Source organism: Zingiber officinale, chromosome 7B (genome assembly GCF_018446385.1).
Source record: "Zingiber officinale cultivar Zhangliang chromosome 7B, Zo_v1.1, whole genome shotgun sequence".
Taxonomy (NCBI): domain Eukaryota; kingdom Viridiplantae; phylum Streptophyta; class Magnoliopsida; order Zingiberales; family Zingiberaceae; genus Zingiber; species Zingiber officinale.
This window is the reverse complement of record NC_055999.1, coordinates 12,581,316-12,605,888: the sequence shown is the minus strand read 5'-3', so window position 1 is coordinate 12,605,888 and position 24,573 is coordinate 12,581,316. Positions and strand designations below refer to the sequence as shown.

The 24,573-nt window shown below is 35.5% G+C and overlaps 1 long non-coding RNA gene across 8 annotated transcripts; it reads left to right on the top strand.

Annotated features, from left to right (window-relative positions):
- The first annotated feature begins 8,994 nt into the window (after positions 1-8,994).
- Positions 8,995-14,810, top strand: LOC122005346. 8 transcript variants are annotated; one of them, XR_006118379.1, is made up of 5 exons: positions 8,995-9,855; positions 10,043-10,122; positions 10,599-10,654; positions 12,041-12,160; positions 14,746-14,810. It is a non-coding gene; the product is annotated as an uncharacterized LOC122005346 (long non-coding RNA). The 8 variants fall into 8 exon arrangements; XR_006118380.1 differs by having other exon boundaries at positions 12,041-13,000; positions 14,746-14,803; XR_006118381.1 differs by lacking the exon at positions 14,746-14,810 and adding an exon at positions 12,872-13,898.
- Positions 14,811-24,573: the final 9,763 nt, after the last annotated feature.

Sequence of the window (24,573 nt, the reverse complement as noted above, 5' to 3'; positions counted from 1 at the left end):
TTTTTTATACATTTTAATGTATTATGATTCAAGTTATATTTTGCTGCTACAGTAGCAGCTAATCAACACTAGTTGCTACAACCTAAAAATCATTAAACTAGCTCGTTGTAGCAGCTACTGGACAATAGCTACTATAATGCCAAACTTGTGTTGTAGTAGCTACGTAACCATAGATACTATAACGTATTGTACAAGACTAAGATAGATTAACACATAGTTCAACATGAAAAGTTAAAATTATTGATTCTATTAGAAAGACAAAATATGGAAGATAGTCGTTATAAGACACCAACAAAATAAAAAGGAACATCAACATAACAAAAGGAAGAGCTACAAAATGACCCTTCTCTCACCTACGAACTTCTAAAGTGAGCCCCTAACATTCCATGATTTCTAGTAGATCAATGGTCACTTTCATAGTTGCCTCAGTCTCCACTAGTGTTTGAAGGGCTCCCTTCAACTAGCTCTCCACTAGTGTTTGAAGGGCTCCCTTCAACTAGCTCAGTCTCCACTAGTGTTTTGAATTGGGTTAACTACCCTTCTAATCGGAGTTGACCCTCTCTAACCCATCTAAGGGGTAGAGAAAATGCTCCTAGGAACCCAAAACATATTGATGCTCCTTGGATGCTCTAGGTACTCACTAGGGATAACTTCCCTAGATATCTTCCTAGTGACCTTGTTAGGCTTCTTAGGGGCCTTTGTCACTTTCTCTAGGTAAACTCTAGGGATTTCTTCCCTTGTTACCTTCTTTGTGACTTTCTTAAACTTCCTAGAAGTCTTAGTCACATTTGTTGTTGCAAAAATACTTCTAGGGATAACTTCCCTTGTATTTTTGACTTGATCACTAGGCCTAGGGTTAGTTCCATAGCTATATGGAACCCTATGGTAAGAAGGCACATCCTTTTTGGTTTTAGGTTTGTATCCCAAACCTCTATGACCCTTGGATGACGTCCTAAACCTAGATTTTGCTCATTTTGCCCTTTTAGGATATTTTCCATCCTTCTTAGGGTCTTTTCCATTTTATCAAGTCTTGACCTCAAAACTTGATTTTTCATCATTAAATCCATAGATTTTGATTTTTTTTTCATTAATTCCTTGAGCATTTTTATTTTTAGGCTTGTAAACACAATCCTTGCCTAAATATTTATCTACCTTCCTAATCCTAGGTGTGGTAGTCTTAGCATGAAAAGCCACATGTTTTTCTTTAATGCCATCATGCTTTCTATTTTTATGGTAAATAGCATTAAAATGATAAAAATTAGAACTAGCATACTTTTTACCATTATTTAAAGGTGTAGACTCAATAAACGATACCTTTCTTTTTACCTTGGAGGCTCCCCCTTGATCCATGCTTCCTCCTTTAGGCTTGACCGCCTTCTTTCCCTTAGGACATTGACTTCTATAATGTCCTTTTTGATTGCAAGAGAAACACACAATGTGCTCCTTGCTATTCTTTGTTGTGGGGACGGTCTCCTTGGGCTTCACCTTGCCCTTTAGTGCCACTTGGCCCTTCTTCTTGGCTAATTTGGGGCATTTGCTCTTATAATGCCCATGTTCCCTACACTCAAAACATATAATATGATTTTTATTTTTAGTTGAAACATTTATACCTTCAAGTGTAGGGATGACATCTTCTCCTTTTGATCTGGAGGTAGAAACTTCCTCTTGATCTGACAATGATGCTCCTCCAATAGATTTGACTTGACTTGTGGAGGATGCATTGTCTTCTTCTCCATTAGACCCGGATGTAGAAGCTTCTCTTTCTTCTTGATCCGGTGTCAACGAAGATCGTTCCCCCTCAATCCTAGAGGTGGAGGCTTCATCATCTTCATCTTGTACATGGAACAAAGAGTATGCTCCCTCTTTGCCCTTTTCATTGTATTCCTTTGAAGATGAAGCTTCTTGGACTCCTTCTTCGGAAGTTGAGCATCTCTCAACTTTGGAGTTCTCCTCCTCTTGGTTTTTCTCCAATGAGTCGCCCTCTTTGGATTTGTCTTGGTTTTGTACAGTGGAGGGGTTTTCATGAAGCTTGGCCAATTTTCTCCAAAGCTCTTTGGCATCTTCAAATTCTCCAATTTTCTCCAAGATGTTGCTAGGCAATAGATTGACCAAAAGCTTGGTCACTTTGTCATTAGTCTCACACCTTTGAATTTGTTCTTGGCTCCACTTGCTCCTCTTGAGGATTTTGCCCTTTGAATTCTTTGGAGCTTCGAAGCCTTCCATTAGAGCAAACCATTGCTCTATCTCCACCATCAAGAAATTTTCGATCCTTGATCTCCAAAGATCGAAGCACATCATTGTGAATGGTGGAGGTCCCCTCGTGTCAAATCAGAATCCATCTCGGAATTCCATCTTGAAGTTGGGCTTCTTGAATTCTTTGACTTTGACAAATTTTCGCCAACTTCTTCACCCTCTAGCTTTATTGCCCCTTCCGGCGATGATTCTGGTGAAGAGCGACTTTGCTCTGATACCACTTGTTGGGACCGAAATGTAGCTAGAGGGGGGGGTGAATAGTTCTGCGTGATCTCGTGCTCGTCGTTGCTTGTTTCTTCAAAGATATGCAGCGAAAAATACAAAGAAACAACCACACAACGCTAACTCGTAGATTTACTTGGTATCCACCTCAAGAAGAGGTGACTAGTCCAAGGATCCACACACTCACGCACCCTCCACTAATAAAACACTCCTTTACGGTAACTACCGAGGGCGGAGAAGCCCTACAAGCTCACATTACAAGAAGAAAGGAAAGGGAAACAAAATACAATAAGATCTTACAAGTTTGCACACGAAACCCTAACCCTAACTTCTTCCTCGCCTCTTGACTTGGACGTGCACCAACACAAGCCTCCAAGAATCTTTAAGAACTGGCGGTGAGAACTTTGTGGAGTCGCTGTGAAGATCGCTGAAGAGAGGGATCGAAGCCGTGGAGGTTCTTCTGTGGGAATCGCTCGCCAATAGTTATATCCTGCTCCAACAGTCAAATCCCAATCGATCGGATTGCTCCCAATCGATTGGGGAGGCTTTGGATCGATCGACCGATCGATCCAAAGCACATCTATGCTCCTGGGAATTGCCTGGATCGATCGGTTGATCGATCCAGGGCTTATCGTGCAAAATCACAACTCCCAATCGATCCACTGATCGATTGGGGGCTCTGGATCGATCGGGCGATCGATCCAGAGCTGTTCTGTGCGATTGCGCACTTCTCCCAATCGATCCACTGATCGATTGGGAGGAGGCTTGTCGCGAAGACTCGCCCAATCGATCAACCGATTGATTGGGCATGAGCCAATCGATCCAGCTCATGACTTAGCCCAAAATCAAGTCTAAAGCCTCCTAAACCAACATTTGATCAACCATGACCTGTTAGTCCATCATGCCTAGCATTCGATCACCCTTGACCTGCTAGGACTCCCTTACCAAGTGTCTGGTCAATCCCTTTGACCTACTTGGACTTCCACCAGATGTTTGGTCAACCTTGACCCATCTGAATTTTCTCGTGCTAAGTATCCGATCAATCACTTTGACCTACTTGGACTTCCCAACACCAGATGTCCGATCAACCTTGATCCATCTGGATTTTCCTTGCCTGGCTTCACTCACCAGGACTTCCCTTCTACCTAGCTTCACTCACTAGGACTTCTCCTTTGCCTGACTTCACTCACCAGGACTTTCCTTACTGCCTAGCTTCACTCACTAGGACTTTCCCTCTGCCTGGCTTCACTCACCAGGACTTTCCTTACTGTCTAGCTTCACTCACTAGGATTTTCCCTCTGCCTGGCTTCACTCACCAGGACTTTCTTCTGCCTAGCTTCACTCACTAGGTCTTTCACCTGGCTTCACTCACCAGGATTTTCTTCTGCCTAGCTTCACTCACTAGGACTTTCCACCTGGCTTCACTCACCAGGATTTTCATACCTGCCTGGCTTCACTCACCAGGACATTCTAGTCTGCCTAACCTCCCAATTAGGACCTTCACCTGGCTTCTCTCACCAGGATTTTCCATTCAAGTATCCAGTCAACATTGACCTACTTGACTCTCCTTCACAATCTCCCCACATGAACAATCGCACCTGCAATATCCATGTGTTGTCTACATGTATTGTCAAACATCGAAATCCAAATATCAAAACTCGAGCTTGACCCAATTCAAGCTCATTCAAATAGGTCGACCTTGACCTAGGGAATATTGCACCAACATCGGTAACAGGTTAGATCATGATAACACCTAACTTAACTCACTTGTCATTCATTAAAATCTGAGTTAGACCGTTAGTGCAAATTGCATCAACAGTATCAACTTCAAACTTAGAGAGAAAACTATCTAACATTGAAATTTTAAACAACTGAAAGATGCATTGGAAGAGATAGATCAACAATTAGATTCTCTATAAATTAGTGATGAAGGATATATGGTATTTGAAGTTGTAGTATTTATAGGTCTTCTGGCTTTAAATCTTCCATGATGTATTAACTTTTGTTCAAAGTTATGAAGAATAGACATTTATATTTGTCTTATTGTCATTGTTTCTACCCAATATTATAATTCACATTTTTTATACATTTTAATGTATTATGATTCAAGTTATATTTTGTTGCTACAGTAGCAGCTAATCGACACTAGTTGCTACAATCTCAAAATCATTAAACTAGCTCGTTGTAGCAGCTACTGGACAATAGCTACTATAATGCCAAACTTGTGTTGTAGCAGCTACGTAACCATAGATGCTATAACGTATTGTATAAGACTAAGATAGATTAACATATAGTTCAACATGAAAAGTTAAAATTATTGATTCTATTAGAAAGACAAAATATGGAAGATAGTCGTTATAAGACACCAACAAAACAAAAAGGAACATCAACATAACAAAAGGAAGAGCTACAAAATGACCCTTCTCTCACCTACGGACTTCTAAAGTGAGCCCCTAGCATTCCATGATTTCTAGTAGATCGATGGTCACTTTCATAGCTGCCTCAGCCTCCACTAGTGTTTAAAGGGCTCCCTTCAACTAGCTCACCACTTAATCCTACTTTTGCTGCAAGGTTGTCGGTGGTTTAGAAGGGAGGGAGGTCAAAGAGTCTTCACAAGACCCCAAAGAAGAGGAACATGTCGATTCATCAACCAATATCATGGGACCATGAGAAGGTGTTGTTGTCTTGGCTCCCAAAGGAGAAGCCATTATATGAAATTGAAGGGCTTAGGATAATGAAGGGTAAAGAGTTTAGGATGTTATCTTTATAATGGTGTGATGTCATCAATTCCAAAGGTAAAGTACGAGGAGTGGTGAAATTTATTTCAGGGAGTTGAAATATCATTTTCAGGTAGCACATTGAATGGAATGGTAGGAGTTGATAAAATTTAATAATTATAATCAAGATGATGGTCCATAATTGCTACACCACAGACTTCATGTTGTAGCTACTACGTTATAGCAGCAGCTGCACTGTTATTGCTACAACCTGTAGCAGATTATTATCAAAATAAAATATTATTCACCCCATTATAAGAATAGATTGTTGCATACTTTTTTATTAGTGTTTAGGGCTTGTAATCTTTTCTTTTGATAAATTCTAAGTTGTGACACATTGTAGTAGCTTCTGCATAGTAGGTGCATGGTAGGATTTAAGGCCCGATGGTTGGTTATCCTTGTCTTTACTCTCTATCTTATCTTTTCACAGGTTTTGAGGAGTTGTAGCGAGTCTTTTAATTACCCTTTTTATAGTCTCGAAAAGACTCTTCAGTTTGAGTTGTCATTATCAAGAGTTAATATTGTTAGAACCATTTTTCCTATAAATTATCTATCAACCTAACTCACTCTTTCACACTGCCTAGCCCTTCTTCCTCTTATATAGTGGTTTTAGTATAACTCTTCAAGGATTATGTCTTGCTTTAGTAGGAAGATAAAATCCGCTGAGGGTGGTGTTAAAGAACCCCTTATCGATGAGGATTCAAGCTCTATGCCTTCTGCCTTTGAAAGACCATCTCTATTAGTAAACTCACCTACTTCTCAGTATGTATTATCCTTCTTCTTTTATATCTTTCTTTCCTTATGAATTTATGTATTGTATAAATTTATAGGTATCTCAGTTAAGCCATAGATAATCATATAACTCGCGCATATATTAAGATTCTCACAAAACAACAGAATCAGACGAGGAAGGAGCTGGATGTTGAACTTGTGCAGTTGCAACTACAACTGTCCTAAGTTAATATAGCATTAGAGGATGCTATAAATCAAATTACTGAGTGAAACATCTTTCTTTGTGAAGTTCAATGATCTTGTCCTTCTTTAGCAGGAAGAACTCCGTATCGATGTTGCCCTTTTACAAGAGAAAAAGAATCAAAGTTAACTTGCGTAATTGTGACGACAACTATCCTAAGTTAATGTAGCATTAGAGGATGCTATAAATCAAATGACTGAAGTCCAGCTATAGACCTTTCTGCACTTTAGTGTTTGTATTAACTTTTTGGCTTAAGATCTTGTTTGTTCACTGTTATTATCTTTGTTTATTATATTAATATTATTTCCTTTATGTATCTCAACCCAACAAAAGTCTCCAACTCTTTCTTCATTTATGCTCAACAAGATGTTACTCTATATTTTCAAACAATAATGGATCATATCAATCTTAGCTTTTTATCTATTTCAAATCAAGTAGCTACTACATATTATAGCAGCTACTGTCATAATGGCTACTAGCTGCTACAAGCCCTAAAGATCATTTTAACTTAGTCAAAATTACTTTAAAATTACTATACATTGTTGGGGTTGCAAGATTGTAAACATAGTCCTACATTAAAAACACATGAGAAAGATCATGAGTTTATAAGAGAAAAGATATCTTCATTGACATGAGACCTTTTGGGTAGAGCCCAAGAGCAAAACCATGGGGGCTTAGGCTCAAAGTGGAAAATATCATACCATTGTGGAGATATGTAAATTCTTTTCGATCCTACATACATAGTTGCTCCTAGCCTCCTACATGTGTAAAAATATTTTTGATATTTTAAACAACTTGGTAAAAAATTATTTAAAAACATTCTAAATTAGTAAAATATTTAACATATAGCAACTATTGTTGCATGTTGTAGTAGCTACTGTAGCACGTTGTAGCAGCTACTACAGCATGTTGTAGCAGCTAGTCGGTAGTAGCTACTACAATGTGTAACTTCTCAATAGTAGTTGCTACTATGTGTAGCAGTGTTGGTGGACCTTTAGGCATGACTTCTATGAACTTTTTAAGCAGTGTTATATGCCATATCAAATACAACTACATCAATTCTTGGTTATAAAATGAAAATGTCTCCTCCACTAATGCAAATTTCATCCTAATTCTTGGTTTTTGATTTCCAACAACTTGGGGAATGTATAGTTGATTATCAAAATAGGTTTCTTCCATTACTAGGGATTGGCAGATTTAGTTTAAACTAAATTAAAATTTTCAATGGTACAATAATAATAATAAGGAGAAAATATAATATAGAGAAAAATTTTAAATTCTCAAAGAAGTAACCACGCTATTTTGGAAGCCGATTTAAAACCCTAAAAAAACTAAAACTCTAAACCCTAATCACTAGGTGAAAAGTCAAATTAAAATAACTTATGCCAGGGATAAAGATTCGAAGGCGAAAACTAGGCATCACGGTGAGGTCGATAGATGAAATGGCAGTCATGACTCATGAACGAGAGGGATAACCAAGTAGGAATATAGAATGTGTAGGTCTCATGAGGTTGACAAGAGGGGGTGAATTGTCTTGAAAAAATAAGTATACCCTTCTCGAAACTTATAGCTTTGATTAAGACAAACACTTTAATAAAATAAACCAAAATGCATAAAATAAGTACGAGACACAAACTGTTTACTTGGTTTGCAACTGGAGAGGTTGCTAATCCAAGGCAAATATAGCTCAACTAGAAGATTCCTTCTTCGACACAAGTCAGGGGCAGAGAAGCCTCGTACAGGACGTTGATAGCGCAAAAACTTGAAAATAGAATAAGAACTTCAAGTATAGAAAGCATTGTACAAATGAAGAAGACCAGTACTCTATTTATAGCCCACTGGTCGAATCTGATCATTTGCTGACGTGGTACGATCTAGGCACCCCCAGCATGGCAAATTCTATCCCCATGCAACAACTATGCAATGGCAAGAAGATAGACTTTTTCATCTCCAGGCGCTTAGACCATGTCCAGGCGCCCAGACCGGTGCTGACGTGGACCCAAAAGTTGATCCGTAATGACGAGGCGCCCTTCGGAGACCCGGTGGTCCGAGCCCCCAGATCAATCATATTTGTAGTGACAGTCCAGCGTCTTCTCCGGTTGTTAGCTTCATCTCCAATCGCTTGAGTGAAGCTTCAGCCTTTCAGAGTTGAGCTCGCCAAAACCCAACTCCATCCTTCTCCTTAAGCAGGCTTTCACTCCGGCTTCTCGTCCCTTGGATGCATTGACACTACAACAAAAACCCTCATAGACATCGGTGGAACAACAACGGTTTTAAGCAAAAACCGATGTCTTTGAGTATTTTACACCGGGTTTTCCAAAAATCGGTGTCTATGAGCGTAAATTTTCGTTCATAGACATCGGTTTTTTTAGCCGATGTCTATGAGCGCCTTTTTCTCGTTAATAGACACCGATTTTAACATCGGTTTTTAAAACCCGATGTCTATGATAAATAAAATAATTTAATTTTCCCCCAATACTTAGCTAAAATTTGTAACACTTCATTCTTCCCTCCAAACCTAAACCTATATCGCACCGTCCTTCCCCTTCCTAGATCGATGCCCCCTCCTCTCACTACAAGAAAAAAAGTCTATTGTGACATTTTCTATATGACACTTATTAAAAAATGTCATTATAAATATTTTATAATGACATTCTTTACCATTAATTATTTTTTTTATAAAAATTATCATATTAAACTTTGTATGGTGACATATTTTATAAATGTCATTATTTTATAAACATATTAACCTAAACTTTCCTTCCCACTCGATCATTATTTCCTTCCATCTCCTTTCCTTTCCTCTATCACCGCTAGGTTTCTTCCATCTCCTTTCCTTTCCTCTATCACCGCTAGGTTTCCTCTCTCCCACCCCTTCTTTCCTTTCGTATTTGTAGCGCACCAGGTTCTTCCCTCTTCGCAGTAAGCAAGGAGTTCAAAGGTAACCCTATATCTTATTTCTTCCCTCTCCGCAGCACCGTGAGTAACCTTGCCAGGCGATGAGAGGATGCTTTAGGTGCGGCCACACTCAAGGGGGTCGCAGCCTCTCTAGACCACTAGTTTACTAGCGGTCGATTTGCGAATGGCTGCACGCGAGGGGGTCGATGCCTCATGAGGCAGCTCATTCACAAACGGTTGCACACGAGGGGGTCTAAGCAGTGGCCTGTAGCGAGGTAACGACATCGTTATCTGCTTCTGAAACTCTCGTGTTTTTCCATCTCCATATACTGGTAAGCTTTTCAAGAAGATGGAATTGCACAAGCTAGCAGATATGCTACTGAGGATTCAATTAAGTCATGGCTTAATGAATTACTTTGCTTGGATGTTGTAAGTTACATTCCAAATATCACTATGTTAGTATTCTTGATGAAAAGTAAATAATTGTTTTTCAGGTCATTCTCTAAATGATCTTTTATTTGTCTAGACTTCCACATCCAAGTGAATGTGCCCTTTACTATGTCAACCGAGATATACTTTTCTAATATCACAAGGAGAGTGAGATATGTTTATAGGTACTTTTATTTGGTTAAATTTGTGCTATTTTTTCATTTATATTACAGGGCATGATTTCCCTTTATGCTGCTTCTCACTACAAAAAGTCACCTAATGACTTACAAGTTACAATTGATGGTTAATGCTCCATCCCATTACTTGTTTGTGTTACTTTGTATTTTATTTCTTAGCTGTAGTTACAAAAAACAAATTGGACTCCTGGATTTAGTAGTAATCTTGACCATACTTATTAAGTTGGGTATACCAATGAGATGTTCTATATGTTCAAGCATTGAACTCATTTATTGTTTATGTCAATTTTCAGGTTTGTCTCTCCATTTTGGAATTCAATGATATTTTTTCTCCTCATAGAGAGAAGACTACACTTGAGCATGAGCCTAGCTTGTAAGTACATGTACAAGTTATAGGAATTGTTATATAGGCTTCAAATTGACTCTTTTTTTTCTTGAAGTCTGTACTATTCCCATTCATTCTTTTCTTTCATTTCATTTGTTTTCCTCTATATTGTTGAGGATAGTTCTTGATAGATATGATTATTCTCTTGAGGAAATTTGTTTTTTTACTTCATAAGTCTAAAACATGTTATTATTAGCTTTATGTACCATGTCATGCTTATTTACTACATGCAAATCGAAGTTTGAGAACTCATGTTGCACAAAAGCTTCAATTTAAATAAACTTTGGAAATTTCTGTTGGTAGTCATCCATAAAACGTTTACATGGTTTGATATGATTTTTAGGTGTAACAACTCTGCCAGCTTCAAAAATCATGCCATATTGCTTTTTAATTTCTTTTGAGAAAGAAAAGAATTATTTGGAAAAAAGGTCTTGTTATTTGATGTTTTTCGTTTGTGTTGCAAGATTTATTGGTTCTTTGCCTTGAAGGTTAAAGATTGTAAGATCCTTTTTTTGGAAAGGTATGTTTGCCATGACAAATCTTTTGTGGAGTCATTTATATTTTTTATAGCAGTTACTTGTTTTGATTTTATGTGCTGGGAATCAGAAAATGTATAGTAAGTTTTTAATGGACATCTAGAAGGATTTTCATCTTCTAAATGATAGTCAATGTTTCTTTTTTTTTCAATCATTAATTGTCATTCTACTCTGTATTAATCAGTCTTCTATAGCATATTCAGGATTAGAATATGGATGTTCTCAATCTGTTAATTCACCATCTAAGAAGCAACAATCAAAATACAAGCTTACTTTTATCGACCTATTAACATGGCCCAAGATTGACTTTGTTAACACTTTTCCAAACACTGGAAGCATCTACCTCACCATCCACCATATCCAAGCTTACTTTGTTAACACTTTTCCAAGCTTACTTCTATGCGTGCAGTCACGTCATGCCGTATGGATACACAGCTGGAATTAATTAAACAAAATATACTTTGTTTACACTTTGAACATGCTAGCTTTTATCTTAACTACATATCTAAGTTCTTCAACATAATGTTGCCTTGGCCTTGTGGTAGGCTCCATGAGAATGTACAAGATAATTATTGAACTATCATTACTTTGTAGGTTCATGCATGACTGAAATTTGCTCATGCTGTTATAGCTAGCCTATAGATTGCTTATCGTCAGATTAGTCAATATAGTCAATCGACTAATCTAGCAGCTCTAGTCCAATGACTTTGTATTCCTAGGAAGTCAGGATTTCACTTGAAGCATGATCAGTCATATCACCTATGTATAACCTTAGTGTTCTCACCATCTCTTCACTGCTATAGGACAGTCATTTCATGATGTTTGCTTGTGCAGAAACTACTGAATCAGTCATATCATCTATGTATAAGATATTCATTTTCTTGGAATTATTTACCAAAGACTTGATGGATGTTTCTATCTTCTAATATGTAAATTTGTTGTTTTGTGATGCGACGTTAACTAAGTATAGATTTTTTTCCCTCTGATACCATATTAGTCCCCCTACAATTATTGTACCAGTTCCTAATATATCATTCTTTCACATGGTCTACTTTTCATGTTTTCCATGTTTTTTGGTGGCTCTTATCTTTCAAGGAAATTTCATGTCGTTTGACAACATATAATTATAAGAGACTGTTATCATATCTAATTTAACTATCATTTCATTCTTGACGAGCTAAGGAAATCAAATCGGTTGCAAGGAATAGCAGCACAAAATCTAAGATATATAAAATTTCAGACTTATTTGATTTCATTTTTTAATTAGTCAAGACCTTGCCCAACTCTTCATCACAACATAGTCAATTTCATTCTTGTTGTCATTGGGCAACATGTGTATTCATTGTGGTATTTTTGTGTGAACTTTTCAGACTGGCAAACTACTGAAGGAGGCAGATAAAGAAATTGGTCATCAGAAAATGATTACCTCCATATCAAAATCTACATATGGCTCTCATTTTCTATCAGGTTCATCAGATAAGTTTGCCAAGGTGACAACCACTTTTATCTAGAGTTTTTTATCTCACACTTCAATTTTTTGTTTACTTCATAAATTTCATTTATCTCACACTGTTACATCTATGCCGAATTTAGAAGAATTAGTGTTGTTTGTACGTTTCGACTCCACTTTTTCTTTGTCCATTCTATCGCAATCAATAAAATCTTATAAATATGAAAGGAGTTTTATGTGCTGGTGTATGCATAAGGTTTACTTTATTTATCCATTACCTTTTTGAGCAATTCTGGTTCTTTTCTTCTCATACTCGCCCATCAGAGTAGTCTGAGGATTGAATTTTGTTACTTAATGAGGGCATTTCTAGGATGTAGTTCTGCTACAGATAAATATCTGGAATTTCTTAAGATGACCTGGGGACAAGTTCTTGTTCTTTGTTTGGTGAATTAGTGTATTTTTCTTTGATCATATTTTAAGTGTTGCAAATTTGTTGTTTCAGAAGTTCCAAGTGCTGAAGTTTTGGTATCTGTTTATATTTTGGGTTAAGTTTCTAATATGTATATATGTATTTTGCCAAAAAAAAATCTGAAAGACATCTAAAGATTCTTGTCAAAAGTTTAGTTTTTTTCTGTAGTTGTTAATTCCTGTCAAAGTTTTGACCATTGAACTGTGGTAAAGGAAATAATAAAAGAGTTATTTTGAGAACTTGCAAGATGCATATATACACTAATTATATTTCTTTGTGTAGTTTTCACTGGATTTTGACTATCATCAATGTTGAGAAGGAGATTAGAAGGAGCAAATTACTTGGTGGATAGAGTGCCTCAATTGACAATATGGTGGTTCGCAGAATCTGGAGTGTGGACAATCTGTTAAGGTTGTCTTTAATCAGATTTCGATTGTGCTACTAGAGATTCATAAATGAATATTTATCAATCTAATCAGCTGGTTTGGCTTAAGAATAAGATCAGTAATAGCCAACCAAAGTCTAGTAAAAATGCCCTCAAAAGTAACTAGAGTGACCGAAAAGAGGGAATTAGAATTGGAGAAAGAGATGGAGATTATTAAGGATATCAATGTATATATTAGTCTCTTTCTCTCTTTCCTAACAACTTAGCTTTTAGGATAAATAGTCAGCCAATCAAATTTGAGAGAAAAAGAGAGGAGAACCTTCACTAGTGCAATTGGCGACCATGCACCACTCTTGTTGTCCGCTGTGCTGTAAGGCAGAGTTGACGGATGTAAGTGAGATATGTTAGGATCTTTATGTTCTTGAATTTGGGATCGTTTCCAAGGTTTTTCTGAAGTAAAATTGCTGCTTAGGATCTCAGCGTCCTATCATAATCGATGTTTCTGAGTTTTGTGACCTAGTGCCCTATGATTACAGTAATTGGCTAGTTTGCATCAAAAAAATTCCCTGCTCTTGATAAGAAAGAAGACCATTAAATAGCTTCCTGATTGTGAATACTTCATTACTTGTAAATTAACCAGATATACACTTTTCAGTTGATCTGTTATAGTAAAAGCCAATAATAGAAACTACTTAACCATCCAAATCTCCTGTACAGAGATTTAGACCCCCATCTTCATGCACATGGCTAACTGTACTGATGATGTAACATAGAAATAGGTAATTTGCTGCAGTTCCACTTAATTAACACTTTCACTGCATATCAACCCACCTTGTGTTTGCCTGCTTCATTGATTGCGTGGTGATGGTGAATTTTATAGCTTTTGCTGCTTATTGTATTATGTCTATTAGCCATGTGTATACAAAGGGCACAGTTGCATTCTTGCTTATGAGATTTGAAAGATGGCATCAGAGGTAGTACAATAAATAGTATATCTCTTCATTTGCTTGTTAACTATGAACATTTTCTTTGTTCTTCTATGTTTCCTTCACTGGATTTGTTGTGTAGTCATATTTCTTTGTTCAACCATTATCATGCCTAGTAATTTGTTGTATGATGCTGTCAGTTCTTATCAATCTCTACACTTTAATTAAAAGGAGCAAATTATCAATGTTATATTCTAAGCAGCATATACTAAGTGTCATATATGAAAGTTTTAGATTTTACAATGATTTTTTTGTGCTAAATTGCATATGTATATGTGTATCGGTGTGTATGCGGATGCGCGCAATTATCCTTCAATGAATTAAGCATTATGAATAATAGTCTTCCACAGCAGCCTTTAAAAACTCAGCATTCTATTTTATTTGATACATGTACATATTTGTTTTAGTTATTTGACATATGGTGGATTATTGGGTCCTGATCATGAATTAACTTTGTATAAAGTATTGTAGATTATCTTTGTTGCAAGTATCAATTAGAAAGGGACTTTCTTTGGTTTAGATATTTTGTATTCCAAATTTAGTTTATTGGTAGTTCTCATTTCAAAATCAAACTGAAAAGCTTTCAAAATTCTTGATTTGAAGTGTTAGAAGGATAGATATCAGAAAAACTAGACTGGCCTCGTTAGAGCTAGAGCAGATATTTGGAAAAAAATAAATAAATCAAAATTGCATCTTTACCATTTTCAACTTTCAAAATTGCATCTTTACCATTTCCAGCTTTCAAAATTACATCTTACTAATATATTATTTATGTGTTTTTACAGTTTACAAATCTCAAGTACTTCAGAGTTGAAATTGATGAAGTGTGGTTCGAGTGGGCTGAATGCATGCTAGATTACATTTGAAGTGCGGTTCTACCTTGATGTGTTGTTAAAAGAATGTTCTACCTTGATTCTGATATCTATTAGCTTTTGATGTAAAAAGAATGTTTGAGTATTTTATGGATACTGTTGTAAGAAGATTATTTATGTAATTTCTGAATATTTGTGTATTTTATGGATACTGTTGAATGAAGAATATTTGTATAATTTGTGAATATTTGTGTATTTTTTTTTGTTACTGTCAGTTTTTCATTGTTTCAGAAATCAAATTTGTGCTGTTAAAAAATACCCATATTACATCGGTTTTCCACAGTTGCAAAATCGGTGTTATTAACTAATATTACATCGGTCGTATACCGCTGCCAAAACTGGTGTTATTAACATATAATATTACATCGATTTTACACCGTTGATGAAACAGTGTCGTTAAGTGATACTACACTGGTTAATAACCGATTCGAACACCGGTGTCGTTAAGTGATACTACACCGGTATTAACCCGATGTCTAAAATGACAGACCTTTTACATCGGCTTCATAGACATCGGTCGAAAATATAATAGACACCGGTGGAAAACCGATGTCTATGAGGGTTTTTGTTGTAGTGTGAGCCCATCGACTTGATTCCCATGTCATCCTTCTCATCTGCTGCATCTTTCGCTCAACTTCTTGTGTTCTTAAGTCTCTGCACACTCAGATGCAAGACATCAAATAACGCAGAGCCTAATTTGACTTGGTTGATCACAACAAAACCAATACGGGGTACTTACATTTGTTGGTGCGGTTAGCACTAATGGTCTAACTCAGATTTTGATGAATGACAAATTAGGTTAAGTTAGTTTTGTTGTTGTCTAACACTTTGATTGAGTGTGCAGGAGAAGTCCAGACAGGTCGATGGGCTGACCGGATGTCTGGTACGAAGCCCAGCTAGGTCAACGGGTTGACCGGATAGCTGGCACGAAGTCCAAATGGGTTGACGGGCCGACCGGACGTTTGGCACGAAGCCTAGCTAGGTCGACGGGCTGACCGGATAGCCGACACGAAGTCCAGACGGGTCGAAGGGCTGACCGGACGTCTGGCAGGTGGGTGAAGGTAAGTCACTGGAGTTGAGTGACTGTGAGGACGCGTTCCTAGGAAGGGAACTTAGGCGCCGATCCGACTTAGAGTCATTTCGGAATTCTAAGTCGATATCTTGACTAGATTTCGGTCTCGGTGAGACAGAATCTAATTACTATTCTTTTTTATGTTCTAACACTGTTTTGCAGGAAACTAACATTTTTATGCAGGGTTAGAATTGACCGGGATCGGTCGATCGAACCTTTGGATCGGTCGACCGAACCCCCAAGCAACGGCAGGTCAAAGCTCCAGCGGATGGACCAGGTTCGACCAGGGGATCGGTCGACCGGACCTTGGTATCGGTTGACCGAACCAAGGATGATCATTGACTGGAGTGGACCGAGATGATCAGGTCAGAGAAGACTGATCGGTCGACCAAATCTATTTATCGATCGACCGAACCTTGGATAGGATTTGACTAGAGCGGAGCGGAACGAGCGGATCAGATGAGGTGGAGATCATCTAATCGGTCGACCGAACCGGGGATCAGTCGACCGATCCGCTTCGGGTCAAAGCTGATCGCGAGGATCTGGATCAGTCTCATAGTTGCTATAAAAGGGACCTCGGGGAGTAGCCTTATTCAATCAATTCGAACAGAACATCGTGTGCTCCTATACGCTGCTTCAAAGTCTTCAACTGCGCTCTGCTACTCCGACATCCGACTTCTAATTTTCTTCACCCTTTGTATTGTCGGTATACTTGTTCTTCATTTAATACTCATACTTTCAAGTTGTAACCATTTTACGGATTGATAGTGATTGCCCACCGAAAGCGGTCAATGACTGCGGGCCTTGGAGTAGGAGTCGACCTAGGCTCCGAACCAAGTAAAATCTTGGTGTTCTTGATTCCCTGTGTCTTTTATTTTTCCGCTGCATCTCTTTGAAATTAATTTTTAAATCGCTATTCACCCCCCCCCCCCCCCCACCCTCTAGCTTAAATTAGATCCAACAAGTGGTATCAGAGCCAAGTTCTGCTCTGACTTGGTGCAACCACCAGTCAGACAAGGGGGTGACATTTGTTTCCAATTTTTTTCTCTCTTCCAGATTTTCAGTCTTTTCACATAATTCTAAACTGGTATTATTACCTTTTTGGAAAGTTTTTTCGTTGCAATTAAATCCAAATTGGTGCAACACCAATTTGGCTCTTTTTATTCTTAAATCTTCCCGCACTACTAATCCAAGACCAAGTCTTGGGATTGTGTTTGTTGTTGCTTTATTGTGTGTAGGGTCATCATGTCTCAGATCGAAGGTTTCAGTACGGTGCGTCCTCCCCTATTCAACGGGGACGACTTTCCGTACTGGAAGAAAAGGATGGAGGTTTACTTGAAGACGGATTTCGACCAGTGGTTCAGCGTCACGAAAGCCTACAAAACACCCGTTGACAACTCTGGAATTCCGCTAGATCCGGAACAGTGGATTTCGGACTTGAAAAAGAAAGCATCGATGGAGAACAAGGCGATCAACACGTTACAATGCGGATTGACAAAGGAAGAGCTGAACCGGGTAGGACCGCACCAGAACACTAAAGAACTATGAGACAAGTTGATCGAGCTACACGAAGGGACCAGTGACGCAAAGGTAATGAAACGGGATTTATTATTAAATAGAATATTTAATATAAAAATGCAAGAAGGAGAAACGGTGAGTCAGCTTCACGCGAGGATCAAGGACATCCTCAATGGGCTCCACGCGATAGGCCACCAGATGGATAATAGAGACTTGATAAGGTACGTGTTAAACGCATTTCCATGCAATAGTTTGTGGGTATCCATCATGGATGGTTACAAAATTTCTAAAAATCTGTCAAAATTAAAATTAGACAAACTCCTTTGTGAATTAGAACTACACGAACAAATTAACGCTAGATCTGAGAAATGTATAGCTTTGTTTGCAGGTTCCTCCAAAGAAAAGAAGAACAAGCCTGAACCTGAAGAAGATTCTGACCAAAACTCTGACGATGAAGAACACCTGGTGAACCTGGTAAGGAAGATGTTCACCAGGAGAAAGAAGAGCTTCAGCAAGAAGGACCTTTAGAAGATCAATTCTCCAACAGAATCAAGGAATGTGACGTGCTTCGGATGCAACAAGAGGGACCATTACAAGAATGAGTGTTCAAGATTAAAGAACGACAAAATGAAGACGACCAAAAAGAAGGCCCTCAAAGCGACGTGGGACGACACCTCCTCGGACGAATCGGAGGCCGAAGATCAGAAGCACCAGAGTCATCTTGCGCTAATGGCCTATCTAGCTGAGTCGGAAGGCGAAACAGAAGATGGGTCCGAACCCGAATCAAGCCATGAGTCCGTACTCATTTCCGAAGGTCCCGAAGAGGTATATCTCAATTTAAATAAAAAATTCTTTAAAATTTTTTCATGTTTGAATAATAAATTAGTTAAATTAGAAAAAGTAAATGAATTGCTCATTGAAGAAAATCAAAATCTCAAGGAACAAATCACGAATAACAATACAACTCAAGATCTAACACTTTGAGGAGGAGAATTCTTTATTAAAATAGAAATTAACAATTTAAAAGGAATGTTAGAAAAATTTACACGTAGATCCAAAAACTTGGATCTAATTTTAAATAACCAAAAAGCAACTTACAACAAAACTGGACTTGACTACAAGTCAAGTTCACACAAAATATTTAAATCGTTAATAACCCAACACAAACCAACTAGTAAAGCTTGGGTTCCGAAAGTGTGCTTAACCATGCAAGTAGGACTTAATCAATATTATATACCTAAAGACAAAATATATTATGTATGGTCAATCAAACATAGACCAAAAAATTCAAAACCCAAGTATACTAAAATTCACCAAAACTTAGACTATCATCAAGTAAAGTATAACTATAAAAGAAATAGACATAAACATAAAATTAAAAATTAATTTTAAAGGCCAATAATTCAGGGGGAGGCTCCAGAATAGCTGGCACCTCTAAAACTAACTTACCCGGAAGGGTAACCCAAACTAATCTACCCGACAGGGTACTTAGGACCAATTAGAAAGGGGACTCAAGTTTAACTTGAAAAATGGTACTGGTGAAGTTTTGGATGATAGTACATTAGGGAAGCTTAGTCTATGCATGTCTAGGAAGATATGACTTCGACCTGGTGCATTTGGCTAAGTGGAACTGACCGAATCTACCCTTTATGGATCCTAACCAGTTAGACCAAGGTTTTGTACTAAGTCCAGTGGATAGGATTATTTGGAAAACCTCGAAGGCATGATTACTCTAATGATGTCCAAGTTACTCACCATAACCCAGAAGTTTATCCAGAGAATGCTTATCTGTTGAACCCAAAGTTAAACCTGAATCTAACACAAGTTAAAAACAAAAACCTAAAAGTTGAACCTAATTCATCTCACAAAATTATAGGATTCCTTGATTAAAAACATAGATCATGTGAGATGACTAAGGACCCAATTAAAATCAAATTAAATTAAATCGAATCAAAATTAAATAAAATTAAACCTAATTAAATTAAATTAAATCGAGCCAAAGAAAATTAAATTACAGTAAACTTAATTTTATTTTTAAACTTAAATTTTTTAAAAATTTTATTTTAAAACTAAACTTAATTTTTTTAACTTAAAAATTTATTTTAAAATTAAATTTAATTTTTTTTAACATAAAAATTTATTTTAAAATTAAACTTAATATTTTTTTAAAAAAAATCATTTTAAAATTAAACATAAATTTCTTTAACTTAAATTTTTTTTTAAAATTAAACTTAATTTTTTTTTAAAACAAAACTCAATTTTTTAAACTTAAAAATTCATTTTAAAATTAAACTTATTTTTTTTTAAAATTAAACTTATTGTTTTTAACTTAAAAATTTATTTTAAAATTAAACTTAATTTTTTTTTCCTAAATTTTTTTTTAAAAAATTAAACTAATTTTTTTTTTAATTTAAAAATTTATTTTAAAATTAAACTTGATTTTTTTAAAAAACAAAATCATTTTAAAATTAAACTTAATTTTTTTTACTTAAAAATACATTTTAAAATTAAACTTATTTTTTTTTAACTTAAAAAATCATTTTAAAATTAAACTTAATTTTAAGTTAAAATTTATTTTAAAATTAAACTTAATTTTTTTTTTAACTTAAAAAATTCAGTTTAAAATGAAACTTAATCTTTTTAAAATTTATTTTTAAATTAAACTTTAATTCTATTCGTCTGAAAATTAACTCAAATTTTCACATAAAATGACCAACCTTGAAAATAATCTTAAAAGAATAAAATTAGACTAACTTTAACTCCTACCTATTGTAGGATATCAGGTGGATTTTTGGACAGTGGTTGCTCCAAGCATATGATTGGAGATCACACCAAGTTCACCCAACTTACTTATAAGAGTCTAGGAACAGTTGCCTTTGGAAACAATGGCAAACTCAAGGTAATTGGTATATGTAATATTGAATTTAAAATAGATTTTATTATTACAAATGTCTTGTTGAAAATTTTAAATATAATCTCCTAAGTATAAGTCAATTATGTGACATAGGTATAAGGTTAAATTCTTATCTACAGAATGCTTAATCAAACATCTAGATAATCCTACTATAAGTCTAAAAGGCTTTAGAAAAGACAACATCTATGCAATTAACTTAACCACTTCTTCAGTTAAGTGTTATTTAACACAAAAAGAAGAAACTTGGTTATGGCATAGAAGAATGTCACACACAAATTTTAGAAATATAAGCAAATTAAATGGATTAATTAGTTAGAGGCTTACCAAAGTTACCTCACTTAGACTCAACCATATGTAATGTTTGTCAACAAGGTAAACAGACAAAATCTACTCACAAACCAACTAATCAATCACAAACCAACTCAATATTAGAACTTCTACACCTAGATCTATTTGACTCCCATGGAGTCAAATCAATAAATGGAAGTCTATATTGTCTAGTCATAATAGATGACTACTCGAGATTCACTTGGGTCAAATTCTTAAAAAATAAAGATGAAACTTTTGAAATATTTACAAAATTTTGTAAACAAGTTGAAAATGAAAAAGACCTTAAAATCAAAAGAATTAGAAGTGATAATGGGGGAGAATTTAAAAATCATAACTTTAATAAATTTTGTCTCAAAAACGGTTATCATCACGAATTCTCGTGCCCCAAAACTCCCCAACAAAATGGAATTGTAGAAAGGAAAAATAGAACTCTGCTTGAAGCATCTAGAACAATGCTGAACGAATACAACCTACCTAAGTACTTTTGGGCAGAAGCTGTTAGTACAACCTGCTACGTACAAAATAGAACAACAGTAAAAAAAATACATAATAAAACCTGCTTTGAAATCTACTATAATAAACAACCCAATATAAAATACTTTAAAGTATTTTGGTGTCCAGCCTTCATTTTAAATACAAGAGAACACCTAGAAAAGTTCACATCTAAAGTAGAAAATAGAATCTTTGTAGGATACCCCCTAAACAATAGAGGCTACAGAGTTTATAATAAGGTTACCTTAAGAATTGAAGAAACTACTAATGTAAAATTTGAAGAATCCAAACAAAACCAAGAACAAACCCAACTTCAACCAATTGAATTTGTTGAAGAAAATACCATTCCTGAAGGAACCAATCAATCTCTAAATCACGAAGAGGAAGAAGAACCTCAAGAGAGTCAATCTCCTAGAACTATTAGAGTCAACCCAAATCATCCAACTAGCCAAATAATTGGTGACCCAGACCTAAGAGTTCAGACTAGGTCATCCTTTAGAAACCTAAGTCAAATTTCATTAATCTCTAAAATTGAATCCAAAACCGTAGCTAAATCCCTGCTTGACCCAGACTGGGTCATAGCTATGCCAGAAGAATTAACTCAATTTAAGCGTAATGAAGTTTGGGACTTAGTACCACCACCCAAAAACAAGAAAATAATAGAAACAAAATGGGTATTCATAAACAAATTAAGTGAAACTGGGGAAAGTACTAGAAATAAAACTAGGCTAGTTGCTAAGGGATTTAGTCAAGTAGAAGGACTTGACTATGATGAAACCTATGCCCCAGTAGCCAGATTAGAGTCCATTAGGATGCTACTTAGTTATGCAGCTCACAAAGGGTTCAGATTGTATCAGATGGACATTAAGTTTGCCTTCTTAAATGGACTAATAAACGAAGAAGTATACGTAGGACAACCACCTAGGTTTGAAAGTCTAGAACACCCTGACTATGTATTTAAATTAAAGAAAGCTTTATGTAGACTTAAGCAAGCACCTAGGGCATGGTATGAAAGACTAACTTCTTACCTAATCTCTAAAGGGTTCAACCAAGGCCAAATTGACCCAACCTTATTCGTTAAATTAATAAAAAATGATATTTTTATAGCTCAAATCTATGTAGATGATATAATCTTTGGGTCAACCAATTCAGAATTCTTAAATGAATTTACAAGTTTAATGGAACACGAGTTTGAAATGAGTTTAGTAGGCAAATTGACTTACTTTTTAGGATTACAAATTAAACAAATAAATGAAGGAAACTATATTTATCAACAAAAATACACTAAGGAGTTACTTAGAAAATTCGGAATGGAAAACACTAAAGAAATAAAAACACCCATGGCAGTAAACACAATCCTAGATGATGACCCCAATGGTAAACCAGTTGATTTAAAATACTATAGGAGTGCGATAGGTAGTCTACTATACTTAACTGCAAGTCGACCTGATATTCTATTTGCAGTTAGTATGTGTGTTAGATACCAAACCTGTGCTAAAGAATCTCATTTGACTCAAGTCAAAAAAATCTTTAGATACCTTAAAGGAACAACAAATGTAGGAATTTGGTATCCTAGAACTAACAACTTTGACTTAATAGGATATTCTGACTCAGATTACGCTGGTTGTAAATTAGACCACAAAAGCACAAGTGGAGGATGTCAATTACTTGGTCCATTACTTGTCAGCTTGTTTAGTAGAAAGCAACATTGTATTGCTTTATCTATAACTGAGTCAGAATATATAGTTATAGGAGAGTACGTTGCACAACTGTTATGGATGATGCACACACTAAAAGATTTTAACTTAAATCTTACAAATGTAAAAGTTTTAATTGATAATATTAGTTCAACTAACTTAACAAAAAATCCTATGCATCATTCAAGAACCAAACACATTGAAATTATGCATCACTTTATTAGGGATCATGTTACTAAATGTGACATTGAACTCAAGTACATTGAGTCCAAGTCAAATTTAGCTGACATATTCACCAAACCCCTCTGTGAAAGTGAGTTTAGTAATCTACGTAGAAAATTAGGGATGTGCTTAATAGACTAGGATTTTCAAAATTTTAAAATTATTTTCAAAAATGGTTATTTTAAATTCTAGAGTAAAAATGCTTTCAAAACCTTCCTATTTTTAGAATTTGAAAAATAGTTTTAGCCTTAGATTAGTTCAAATTCCTTAGAAAGCATGTACCCATAGGACTAGTACTTGAGCATCTAACCAACACCTAGGCTTACCTTGTTTGTGATTGACAAACTTAGAAAGGGGTGAGATGCATAGGCCAATTGTTTGGACTTAAGATGCTTATTTCAGTGCATCGTTATAAGTCTGGGCATTAAATACTAAACAGATATTAATCAAGTTAAGTTATTCAGCTTAGTCAAACACTAACTGATTACAATGAACTTAACTTGACTAACCAAGTGAAAGCTGCTATCTTCTGATAGTTGGTAAGTAACTAATTGGTTAGATAGTTGTTCATTTTTAATGTCAGATTCAGGGGGAGAAATCAATTTACTTATTTTTCCTTTATTTAAAACATTTTTGTATTTGAAAAATGCTTTCTTAAACCTATTTTTGAAAACTAACTCTTATAAAATTAAATTTTGTTAAGAACTAGGCTTTACTTTTTATTGAAAAATGATTTTGGAAATTAATTTTAACTTAGTTTTGAAAATCAAATTTGAAAATCTAGCTCTGAAAATTTGATTTTACTTAAGTTTGACTTGAATGTTAAATTTTACAAAAATTAGAACTTAAGTTCACAATCTAAGTTTTTCAAAGTTGTTGTCCTTAATTTTGAAAATTTAATCTAGCTTAAAAGTTGACCTCACTTATGATGTTGAAAATGAGACTTTACTTAGTTTTGAAAATCTGAATTTTGCAAAATGAGTTTTTATTAACTAAGTTTTGAAAATCTTACTTTTATAAATTATCTGTGTAAAACTTATGTTTTTCAAAACATAATTTCTTATAAAAACTTAGTCATTTTCACAAAAGTTAAAAGTTAAAATCAGTTTTTGAAAATGTTGCAAATTGAATTCAGCTTAAAAGTTGACTTAATTTTACTTAGTTTTGAAAATCTGGATTGTTCAAATTACTATCAACTTGGTTTCGAAAATCTTACTTATGTTTAACAAGTTTGTTTCAAACTTCGCTATTTTGAAAAGGTTTTCTTTAAGCAAAAATCTTTAATCTTTCAAATTCTCCCAAGTGAACCTGACTTATGCTTGTATCTTTTAAATTTCCTTTGTATTTATGATTACTTGATCCATGCTTCTATTTGATGAATGCCAAAGGGGGAGGGTTAGGTGGTTAAGTTAGCTAAACCAAAATAGAAAATATAAAATAACTTAAAAACCCTATAATTATTTTTTTTTACTTACATATTCTTTTCACTAACTTAA